We start from the raw sequence: 11,402 nt of genomic DNA on the forward strand, positions 1-11,402 counted from the left end.
GGTCAGCTTTGGATAAGCTTTGCCCTACATGGAGACATGACAATCACCAGGATACCGGGGCCAAGAAGCTGCCTGCCCTGTGTTTCACTGAAACTTCAGGGAGCAGGCTGGATTAGGACCACGGGCTGTCACTTGCTGATTCCTGAATTAGATTATTGTCATATATGCCTACTGAATGAACAAACATGCTTTGCATCATTATATACACTAACATTTAAAATTGGGTGTTAAATTACATCAAGTATTAAATTACATAATTTAACTCTAAACCCAGTTAAATTAATAGTTTTCTACTCTTCAGATACTCATCAAGTTTTTATTTTTTACTTGACACCCACCACAATTATGAGCTAAGATAAACCTATTAGGTTGTAGAGTCAACATTTCACAGATGAGGAATTGGATCAGAATCAGAGAGAGATTATACAAAGAGTCATCAGTCACAGAACAGAAACTAGAATTCTGAGTGTGGGCTGCCAGGGCAGGCTTCCTTCTGCCCTTGAGAACGTGAAATACAAAGGCTGGGTGTTGTCTTTCTAGGCTCCCTGTAGCCTTCAGCATGTGCCTGGCCAGAGACAGGCTTGGTAAATACTTATCAAATTAACAAATGGATACTCTGCCTCTCTGCTTTCTACTATTTTTTCTTCATGACCTAAAAAACAAACAAACAAAAACACCTCAATTCTTGAGAAACTGTAAAGCTCTCTTTAAAGAAAAGTATGCATGCATGAGTGATAAGTTGCTTCAGTCGTGTCTGACTCTGTGCCACCCTATGGACTCGCTATCCATGGGATTATCCTGACCCATGGGATCAAATCCACGTCTTCCATCTCCTGCATTTCCAGACAGGTTCTTTACCACTAGCATCACCTGGAAAGCCCACAGAAAAGTGTAGTAGTGATATAAAACATCACCCAAAGGATTGGAAGCCCCTAGTCCTTAGATATTTGTTTTATTTTTGCTTTGTTATAAAAAAATATTTGGAGAGAGAAGAAAAGCTGAGAACTGGAAGAACCACAGCCTATATATAACATAAGAGACATCTCTTTTAAATTTTGCTTATACAACTGGAGGGAAAGAGGAAACCATTAAGAAAAAAAACTTTAACTCCCTTTTTGAATGGATGTCTAGTTACTCCATTCAAATAACTAGAATTCAAATTCTAGTTAGCCTGTAATTAAAAAAAATTAATACCTCACGAAGACAATTAATATCAAAATTAGGTTACTGTAGGATGTGTATTATTTGAAAGAACAAAGTTTTAAAAGGTAGAGTTAATAATTGGCACCTTTATTAATGAAATATTCTCTAAAAAAAAAAAAAAAAAACATTTGCCTGATGAGGCAAACACAGTGCATAGAGAGAAATTGCAGAATCCCCAAAAAGTCCCCCAGCAAGACAACCTTAACCACTCAGTTATGAATCATATAAACATCAAAAGGATGTTTAGACATGTACCTATTTTACAAAGTAAATATTCTCCGTTCAAAACGAATTTGCTGTTGTTCAGTTGCTAAGTCATGTCCGACTCTTTGTGACCCCGTGGACTGCAGCACGCCAGGCTTCCCTGTCCTTCACTGTCTCCTGGAGTTTGCTCAAGCTCATGTCCATCGAGTCGGTGATGCCATTCAACCACCTCGTCCTCTGTCGTCCCCTTCTCCTCCTGCCTTCCATCTTTCCCAACATCAGGGTATTTTCCAATGAATCAGCTCTTTGCATCAGGTGGCTAAAGGATTGGAGCTTCAGCTTCAGCATCAGTCCTTCCAATAAATATTCAGGACTGATTTCCTTTAGGATGGACTGGTTTGATCTCCCTCCTATCCAAGGGACTCTCAAGAGTCTTCTAAATCTCAGTGTCTTGAGCTTTTGTTTGCACTGACTTTGGTGTAGCCTCTGAAGACTGTGGGCTTTCCTTAGTTAATTCACTCGTAGTATATTTATTGAACCTCGGGCGTACCAAGCAGCAAGCCAGGTTCTGAGTGTATGATGACGGATGACACATCCCTACCCTGTCTTCCTGGGCTTAGACTCCAGTGAGAAATTCTGACATAAATAAGATCTCCCAAATATCTCTTGTGGATTCAAGCCAGAGGGCCTTGGAGTTACTTTAGACTTTATCCCAAAATTGATTTATCATTGAAGTCTGATCCTAGACTCCACTAGGACCTAATCTCCAAGCCTGCTGTTATTTTTTAAGCTATGTTTAAGCTATGTCTGAATCACAACCAGTGCTCTAATTTAAATTTCCAATAGTAAGGGGATTAATTACCAAGTTATAGTATACTGACTCAATGGAGCATTCCCTCAGTGGATTATTCTTAAATCATTAAATGATGACAATGAAGACATATATATGATACGATCTTAACTGAAAAAAAAATAACCTGACATTATGTGTTTGCCGTCATTAACACTGTTTAGAAAATAGAAGGAAAAGTATACATGCCCACATGATATTTACAACTGTAAAATACATGCCAATACGCTGATTACAACCCTGTAAGAGTGGGTTGGAGGAGGTCTTGAACTGGAACACAGTGTCTTCCAGCAGAGTCATTAAGTCACACATCCAAGTCCTGGGCAGGGTGGATAAAGAACAGACAAAATGTGATGCATAGAACATGAACGTGCATGAAGTAGACAAGTAAATTAAGAAATATGTCATATTACTCTTCAGTAATATTCAGGGAAAGTGTGGATTATGTGAAGTAGGACACTTACAATTTGGGAGGAATTCTCTATTCTAAAAGGAATTCTCTGTTCTAAGGATAAGAAAATCAAATACTAACAAAATAATATTCTCGAGTTAATCACAGAATCTTAGAAGGTCTCATGAAGTGAGGAAGTTCAGGCTACATTAGGATCATGGTAAATCCACCTTTGACAATGATGTAGACATATATTTGATCCAGGTAGAAAATGAAAGCAAAGAAAACATATGAGTGTCATCTTGTAGAGATGCTGTGGGCTGCCCCCACAACCTTAAAATTATCAGTACACTTTTTTCCTTCTCTTCTAGTGTAACCACATTGTTATTACAACAGAGAATAAGTTTCTAAGAACAAGAAACTGTGCAAAGAATTTTCCACAGGTCGAATCAACTAGTATAGGTTCTTAGCTTCCCTTAGTCACCCAATAGCTTTTGGGTTTCACCCTCTGGTTGGTTTCCTAAGCAAGCATGTTACTGTCTTCTAAATGGCATTCTGAGTTCCAAATAGTCATCTGGGACAGAGTTTTAAAATCAGTGTAATTACCAACCTTTTGTACCTCATTTGTGTTGAGAGGCACAACTAAAGGATTCACACTGCAAGGTTTCATTATTTAATGTCCACTCTACTGGCCTCCTGTTTTTGAACTTCCAGATTGAAAACTATGTAATGAACTCTATTCCACCACTCCTTCAAACGGGGGTGCTGGAGAAGACTCCTGAAAGTCCCTTGGACAGCAGGAAGATCAAACCAGTCAATCTTAAGGGAAATAAACCCTGAATATTCATTGGAAGGACTGATGCTGAAGCTGAAGCTCCAGTATTTTGGTCATCTGGTGTGAAGAGCTGACTCATTGGAAAAGTCCCTGTTGCTGGGAAAGATTGAGGGCAGAAGGAGAAGGAGACGACAGAGGATGAGAAGACGGGATGGCATCACTGATGCAATGGGCATGATCTTGGGCAAACTTCGGGAGAGGGTAAGGGGCAGGGAGGCCTGGCATGCTGCAGTCTATGGGGTCACAAAGAGTCGGAATGACCGGGTGACTGAACAACAACAGTGAACTCTTTGGGGAAGTTTGGGCTGCAGGTAGCTAATGTGCAGCACCAGATTTTTGCATCTGAGTTATTCTTAGCAGAAACACCTTGGCTTTTATTCCCTGAGTCCCCCTAAGATTGTATTTGCAGCCTGGTCCAATGAATTAGTGATTCTTAAAGAAATTATCATCCCTCTGGCAACACAAAACAGCTCGCATATGGAAAGATCATGAGCTCTGGATTCAGGTGGATCTTTGGCTTGGTGTGTGGTTGTAAGCAAGTGACTCACTGTGTTGTTAGTCAGAGTCATGTCTGACTCTTGCGACCCTGTGGACTGTAGCCCACCAGCCGCCTCTGTCCATGTCCAATTCTCCAGGCAAGACTACAGGAGTGGGTTGCTCTTCCCCTCTGCAGGGAATCTTCCCAATCCAGGGATCAAACTCAGGTCTCTTGCATTGCAGGCAGATTCCTTACCATCTGAGCCACCAGGCAAACGAAAAGATGGAGACCGTATAATGGGTCTGACAAATAAAAAGATTCACTATGAGATGCTCCTCTCCTTTCCTGCCTAAGAATTATATTCAGCTCACATAGGTCCTCCAGAGTCAGGGCTGCTGTTACACACATGCTTTGCCTTCTTTGTCCAGATATGCTTCACTTGCCTCTGGACCAGAGGGCACACAGACCCATCAAGAATTTGTTCTTCCACCTTTAAACAGCTTCCCATTGTCTGAGATGTAGGGGACCCATCAGGCTCGATTCTGCTCCTTGCATTGAGTTATTTACCTAGCTCCAGTCTGTTTGGGCAAGGAGATTTCCTACCATGACCACACTCTGTGTGTAGGTGAGTGATGTCAGCGTGGTCCCAGCCAACAGGCAGGTGCATCTGTCAGTACAAATTCAGCAATCCCCTGTCTCACGTGAGTGGGTCCCTGTCCTTACAAGAGGGGCTGAGGTTCAGACCCCGGTGGAGGCTGATCAGTGCCAGGTGTGAGGAAGTCCAAGCGCTTATCCTTGCCGCTTTCACCAGGCCCTTCCCAGTGGCTGGGGAGGGCAACAGAGAGTCCAGAGGCAAAGCGGGCACCACACTTGCCTCCCCTGTTCTGCTGAGATGGGTGGATGTCCTTCCTGGGATGGACTATGCTAACACCGTGGCTCAAGCCTCATTCAGTCATGGGCAAACTGTTGAGTGAATTGTAAGAAGACAACATCATAATATTTTCCCCTCCCTCTGGACTTACTTTCCTATAGGGTTTTGTGTAAAAATTAAAATGTGTTACTTGACACCTTGTCCATTCTTCAGGTGTGACTGTTGACCCTTTGACCTCTCCTGTGTCCTCTGACTCTGCCCACTAAACCCTCATGCGCAGAAGGGTTTCTCTTGATTAAACATGAGGGGGACAAGAAGTAATTGTGTCTTCATTGTTTTCCTTGATTGACCAGGGAGGAGAGAGGACTGGAACCTGTAGTTACCTCTCTTGTACAAAGTAGAGAAGAGCGGATACCGAAGTGTAGACTTTTCCCTGAATGAAGACTCCAGTGATGCTCTTCGTTTTCTCCTGGGGCAGGGTGCAGCATTTTCCAGTCACTCGGGAATTCCTTCAACAGCCCTGAGCTGGGAAGGACTCATGTTTGCCCTCTGGACCCCCTTTGTCCCTAAGTACCAAACTGGACAGCCTGCCTTCCCTGGAGAGCTTCACTTTCAAAGGGCAGAATGGCCTTTCCGGAAAATCTTTGTGTTTAGACAAGAGAAAAGTCCCCAATGACGGAGGTCCACCCAGAGGCCAAGATAAACAGCTCAGTAATCTCTGTGGGAAAAGCGGGACTCTCTATCACATCAGAAACCAAAATTGATCGCAAATGCTCAATTTCCAGGAAGCATTTTTGTTTTGCTTATTTCAAACACCATCACTTTTTTCACTATTTGTTTAAACTATCAATTTTCCCATAATGCCTCACTGCAAAATTTATATCAATTTAGTTCAGTTTTAAAACAGATTTTTTTCAGGAAAACCTGAGTGTTCTATCTCCCTACTAAGACTTTAACTAAAAACCATTTGCTTAATATTACCAGCAGTGCAAATCAGTTATTTGAACTTGATGATAAAAGCAAATTGAAATGTGAAAAATCCTCATTTTATTTAATCAATGTAATTTAACGATAAGCCAATAATGAATAGTTTTTAATATATTGAATGCTAGTGACTAATTGAAATTCTAGTTCATTAACTTTCTCTACAAATCATAGCCTGTAACATGAATGATTATTAAGTGCCTTTAAAATGCTATGCATCATGAGTGTGGACACATATTTTTATTGGTAATTATGTCTTTTGTTTACTTGGCATGTGTCCTAACTTTAAAAAATGCTGTTTCAAATGTACTTGTATCTCACTTCTTCTTGGGAATTATGAATTAATCTTCTAGTAGATGTCATATACATCCTATACACCACAGACAAATTCCCCATGCTTAAGCAAAGCACCATTTTTTTTTTTTTTTTGCATTGCTACACTTCTCTGGAATCTTGAGGAAACTTCAGCCCAGCCAAGCTGCTTGGCTTACCTCTCTGATCATGCCATGGGCAGGTGTCTCCGTGTTGTCCTTCCCAGAGCCACAGTGACCAGGGATGTTCTTCTTACTCAACTAATGCCCAGCTTCATTCAAAGGCCAACTTCCTGGAACTTGTCTGGGCCACGGCTCTCTCCTTTGACTTCTGTAGCACCAGTTGTCTGGGCTTCTTACTTAACAGTCATCAACTCTGTTGTCGTCGAGCAACGATCATGACCATGGTCTTCCTGCCTCACTGGGCTGCAAGTTCATTCCTGGTTCTTGTGCCTTCAAACCACGGCACTGTGCACGCATATGCAAGTAGTTAAAAAATCATTATAGATCGACCCAAACGTGTAGCTGAAATACCTAAAGGAACACATCCTGGTGTGATACATCCCCTTATTAAATAAAGACCCCAAGGTATTCATAGAGTTAGTATTTTTGGAATACAGTGTTTTCAGACACTCAAAAATCAACCGCATGTATTAATTTGTAATTATGTTTAGAAGTTAAGGATAAAGGGCTTCCCAGGTGGCTCCGGTGGAAAGAATCCTCCTGCCAATGCAGGAGACACAAGAGACACAATTTCGATCCCTGGGTCAGGATGATCTCCTGGAATAGGCAATGGCAACCACTCTGCTATTCTTGCCTGGAAAATGCTATGGACAGAGGAGCCTGCTGGGCACTATGGTCCCTGGGGTTGCAAAGAGCTGGACATGACTGAGGAAATATGCATGCATTAAGTAGAACAGCTATGTACATCCCATCTCAAAACACTTTGTTCTGTTTGGTTGCTTTTTTTTTTTCTTAACTACATGATGTAATTTAATCTTCAGAACAGCCCAGTGAGGTGAGCATTATCATTCCAGTTTTATAGAAGGGGAAACTGCGGTGGGGGGGTTGGAAATATGTTCCAGTTAGATTTACCAGTTGAGGGGTTTGTGGATGTCTTAGGATGCATTTTTCAGGAAGTGAAAGTGTTAGTTGCTCAGTTGTCTTCCCCTCTTTAGGACCCTATAGATTATAAGCCACTAGGCTCCTCTGTCCATGGGATTCTCTAGGCAAGAATACTGGAGTGGGTGCCATTTCCTTCTCCAGGGGATCTTCCCAAGCCAGGGATGGAACCTGTGTCTCCTGCATTGCAGGCAGTTTCTTTACCATCTGAGCCACTTCTTCAGGAAGCCCTTCTTCAGGAAGGTTACTGTCTAATTGGAATGTCTCCATCTTATTTTTAATAGTATAATGCTTTTAATGCAGCTCAAAGTAAAAGCAGATTCTGAAGTATATAGTGACTTAATGGTTAAGAATAAGGCACCCGAGATTGTCTTAGAAATTAAGGCACTATCATTCATGAACAGATAAATTATTCTCTCTCTCGCTGTCATCATCATGATAATACAAGTAAATACTGATGTTTGACATATGATGATTCTTGCACAGAATTTGGGAAACACTTTAAAGGTGCATGCAGCATTTACAAGGAATCCTAAGTCCTTAGGGAGGGATGCTGGGGCACTCAGCAGATTCTACACACCAAGCTTCTTCCAAAACCCCACCTCCATTTACTGGGTGTTTCTTTAGACTCTCAAGATCTCTCCCACCTGGTCTTGCTGCCTCATGCTGATCTTCCTGCTAAAATGTTCTATTTTCCCTGAAAAGTATCATGTCGATCACTCTGGTCATCTTATTGGTCGCAGCTTAAATGCCTCTCTCTGCATACTTCTTCATCCCCTTTTCATTTCTTTTTTTTTTTTTTCTTTGCAACTGGCTGTTGTAGTTGTTTTATGTTTATTTCCTTCACTAAGAGATGAGTTCTTTGGTATACTGACTGTGTCTATTTTGTTTGTCTGGTCCACCCATCACTTTCAAGGTCAGTTCACAGCTGGTGCTAAGCATGTGATGAAGAAATGAATGATGGGAACACTTTTGATGTTCCATGTTTCATGAATAAATTTTGTTGACACAGCAAAAATTCTTAATATCAAAAATAAGTTGACATAGTGGCAGTTAGTGTGATGAAAAAAGCCAGATGAAGTCATCAATACTTAATCTAATACTCAAGAGGATGATATTCAGTAATTAGCTCCAACTTTCCAGAAATACAGTGGAAAGATTTTGATGAATATGCATTTCTTTTTTCTATTACTCAACTTAACAAGTAGCATAACTGCAAACTTTAAAAAGTAAAGGAAGAGTTTAAAAAATAAAAAATTAAAAAAAAAAGTAAAGGAAGAGTTTATATAAATTTTAATGTCATTAGATAAATTTCCTGTAAAAAGGAAAGTAGTTTATCCTTCCAGAATTAAGGCCTACCTCTCAATATATATTTGTTCTAAAATACTCTTTTCAATAAATGTGTTTTCAAATTGAACCTCCGATTCTGACCAACATTTTTTTCTGAATTCAGATACTTTCAGATGCCAGAGCAATATGTCAGCTGAAAATAATATAAAGTTCTTAGCAAAATAAGAAAAAAATATTATTGAAAAGACTCATCACAGAAAGAAAAACATTTTCATGGTGGAATAAAGAAAAGCCACTTTCACAATGGCTTCATTAATAGGGAGTCTGTGACTTTTGACATGACCTCCTTCAGAGACCCACTTTCCAAAACTAAGAAGTTATTGCTAGTTTTCCTTAAGGTATAATTTAGAATATAGGTAGAGATCATTGGAATGTTCCTTGTGGTATGAAATACTTACAGTGAGGTAAACATGTTTATATATAAATGGTATTTTTAATGAATGGGCTCTTATGATTATAGAGAAGTTTTAGTGTTTTAAGTGTAATTTTAAGAAACTGCAGAACCATCAGTAGTATCAGAAGAAAGAGATGTTATTGCAAGCTGCTTTTCATATAAAGCAGCTTAACTATTCCCTGTAACCCTGTGGCATTGCTTCAGTTCTACAGGCAACTTTGCAAGGGGAAGTCTCAGGCAAAATTAGGGGCTCGGTGAATTTTCCCTCTTTTTTGGAAGGTGAAGTTTGTCTCATGGACATTTTGCCTTCGTTTTTAAAAAAAAGCATGAGATTGAATCCAGGCTTCTTGAATAATTCTCGAAGCCCTATTTGCCCACAGACAGGAAAGCAGGATCAAACATGTAGTGGATCCCACTGGGTGATGTACGCTGAGCGTCCGGCAGGGATGTCTCAGTAGGAATAGGCACCGGTCCTGCCTGACCCAGTCAGCGCACTGGGATCAGAGAAGGTGGAACTTAAGAACAAGAGGGCAGCAGCCAACCAGGCTTTCCCAAGTAAGGTACCTTTTAAGCTGCAGGCAGTCAAATAACTTTCTTGCTTTGCTTCTCAAGTGAAAGTGTCAGTCGTTCAGTTGTGTCCGATTCTTTGCAACCCCATGGACTGCAGTCTGCCAGGCTCCTCTGTCCGTGGGATTCTCCAGGCAAGGATACTGGAGTGGGTAGCCATTCGCTTCTCCAGGGGATCTTCTGACTCGGAGCAAACCCAGGTCTCCCGCATCGTGGGCAGACTTCCTCTGAGCCACCAGGGAATCTTCCCTATAAAATCCCTTCTTAGCTCCTTTGCTCAAATAAACTATTGAATGGTTTAATTGTGGCTCTGCTATTGTTCAGTCACTCAGTTGTGTCCTACTGTTTGCAACCCATGGATTGTAGCCCGCCAGGCTCCTCTGTCCATGGGGTTTCCCAGGCAAGAATATTGGAGCGGGTTGCCATTTCCTGTTCTAGGGAATCTTCCCAACACGGAGATTGAACCTGTGTCTCCTGCATGGGCAGGCATGTTGTTTATCACTTGAGCCACCAGGGAAGTCCCACTGAACAGTTTAATAGGCCTCAGTTTACCTTTTAACAGGTTCAGGGTCACTTATCAAAAAGTTCCAGTGAGGTTATGGTAAAGGTAACTGTTTGACACTCCTTTCCACCCCAGCCGGGTCCTGCAGTGAGAAGCACCAGTTTTAACCCTTTGAACTTTGGCTGGTTAATAAACAGTAATTGCATAGTAACTTAATCAGCCATAGTTTTCTCTATTGTTTGATTTATTACCTTTGGATTATCATCCCTAACTGTGGAACTTGGACTTCTCCTTTGTCTCCATTCTATTCTTTGATTTTTTTTTCCTTTTAAAATGAGACTAAATGGAGTCTAATGGGGGTACTGTATTTAAAGCTTTTATGAGGTTTAAATGAGGAGATAGAGGTCAAGTTCTTAGAACAGCACTCTATTCAAGGTTCGCCTATTTGATTTGTTAATAAGGGGTTTTTAATATCATTAATATTAATGACATTATTGTTTACAGTACCTCCCTGGCCCATGCTTGATGATTAGGCTAGAACTTGTAGCCCTACTCTCAGAGGACTGGTAACTCTATAGCATCTTCAGTCTCTTATTGTTGTTGCCCTTCAGTCGCTCAGTTGTGTCTGACTCTTTGTGACCCCAGGGACCACAGCACGCCAGGCTTCCCGGTCCTTCACTGTCTCCTGGAGCTTGCTCAAACTCATGTCCATTGAGTCGGTGATGCCATCCAACCATCTCATCCTCTGTCATCCCCTTCTCCTCTTGCCTTCAATCTGTCCCAGCATCAGGGTCTTTTCTAATGTGTCGGCTCTTCGCATCAGGTGGCTGAAGTGTTGGAGGTGGCCACAGTCTCTCGTAAGCTCCATCCTAACTTGGTAGAGCTTGTCACTCCCAGGCTGGATTCTCTGCCTTTGCCCACTGCCATGCCCTGCGTATTTGACCTCCTGACTCTTAAGAGAAAGTGTCCAATGGCCTGCTTGTCTGTGGGAGCATCTTCTGTACCATTCTGGCCCTGTCACTGTCCTCTCTGCTTCCTCCATCCGCACATCTACTGGATTTTTTATTTTTATTTTTAGCCACACCCCACGCCTTGTAGGATCTTAGTTCTTCTGCCAGGATCAATCCTGTACCTCCTGCTCTGGAAGCACGGAACCCTAACCACAGGGCTGCCAGGGAATTCCCAGCCTTCTGTTGTATCTGTTGCTATTGTCATTGGCCAGAAATCTTCATCTAATCATGCCCATGTTGTATATGAACTCTCATTTAGACACAGCTAGAATAAAGTATCTACCATATATTTATGATATAATATATTGAATATTGTAGACAAGTCTATAC

At 41.4% G+C, this 11,402-nt stretch overlaps 1 protein-coding gene across 2 annotated transcripts in view; it reads left to right on the top strand.

The window, feature by feature from the left end:
• Positions 1–11,402, top strand: part of SEMA5A (semaphorin 5A) — a 539,339-nt gene that overhangs the window by 431,563 nt on the left and 96,374 nt on the right. The gene's annotated exons all lie outside the window — the stretch shown is intronic.

Source organism: Dama dama, chromosome 25 (assembly GCF_033118175.1).
Source record: "Dama dama isolate Ldn47 chromosome 25, ASM3311817v1, whole genome shotgun sequence".
Classification (NCBI taxonomy): Eukaryota; Metazoa; Chordata; class Mammalia; order Artiodactyla; family Cervidae; genus Dama; species Dama dama.